Raw genomic sequence first — 1,453 nt, 5'->3', positions numbered from 1 at the left:
ATACAAAGCACATTCAAGCAAAAAAAAGAGACATTGCAAACATCAGATAAAGTTGTCTATGGAGCAACTGGATCCAGCCCAATGTGCGCCAATCGCAATTTTTTTTTCGTTAATAAAGTTTTAAATGTAGCTACTAATACTAATCTAATAATACTGCTTTGTCATGTCGGTAATAAATTATTATTTGTATTTAGACACATTTTAAAAGTAAATATTTTTACTGCAGTACATTACAATTGCCTATTTTTCTGCAAACAACAAAAAGGATTGATATCTGGCAACTCTAAGTCACTGTTAGAAAGGGAAATATCGAACACGTGTAGCCATCTCACTCGTTTCAATTTCATTTTGCGCGCAACAAGACTCTTACGCCCTTCGCATAAGGTTTTATTTACTTTATTTTAACTGCAAGAGGTACAGATAGAACACACTCCTGTTGTATTATTGCCTCGATGATAAAATCAAAGTCATTTGAAATCCTATTTTAGTATGGACAATATACAAAAACATTATCGTATGAGCATTATCAAGGATATTAATTAACGGGTCTCTAGAATACAATGCAAATCAAAATATTTGTCTCAATTGTTGAAATTTTGTTGTTTCAATCACATTTTGCAATAATTTGGATAAGAAATTTGTTTTAAACATACCTTTCAACTTCCAGGAAATAGCAATCTGCGTCTTTTTATAATTGCGTTCTTTGGAAAGCTGATTCTGTTCGTAGGATTACTAACTATAAGACTGTCTTACTAAAAATGTCCTTTATTTTCGTTCCTTTTAGTCTACAAAAGGGTTTCTAAATTTTTAAGTAACAAAACAATGAAAGCTCAACAAACAATCGAATTAAGATTTGTGTTGATATTTTTATTTCGGATATTTTATCAAATAAATTACTATTTCCATTAAGAAACAGGAGACCCTGTGTTTTTTGGGTATCTATTTTTATCTAATTTCCGTAAGAGCTCTAAAATGAGTTTTTTCTTAAATGGACTGCAACTCCTCCCTGGTCTGAAACTGTCTAATCTACCCTTCCTTTTATACTTTTTTATGATGAACGCATTATAAAGTCGATGTTACCATTAACTAGGTTTAGGTTCTATTTCTGGAATTGTTACTATCATTTAATAATTTTCAAGATAATATTTTAATTTAAAGGTCGAAAGTGGGTCTGTTACATTATTATGGGATAAATTTTTAAAAAGATTTTGTCAATATACCAAAGGAACTTATAAATTGGAAATATAACTTACCGAATGCTATTGAATTGGGTATGACATAACTCGGCGAGAATTAAAAAAATCGGCACTGTTTTAAATAATAAAAAACTTGAGATTTATATGGAATAAACATTTTTCTAAATATTCATTGCATTTTGGTTTTTATTAGAACAAAATAGAAATAATGGCCACATTTGACTAATTTCCTAAAATAGAGAAAAACAAATCTTTGA

The sequence above is a fragment of the Papilio polytes genome, unplaced genomic scaffold, assembly GCF_000836215.1.
Source record: "Papilio polytes unplaced genomic scaffold, Ppol_1.0 DF821288.1, whole genome shotgun sequence".
Classification (NCBI taxonomy): Eukaryota; Metazoa; Arthropoda; class Insecta; order Lepidoptera; family Papilionidae; genus Papilio; species Papilio polytes.
Note: the sequence above shows the minus strand (reverse complement) of the source record.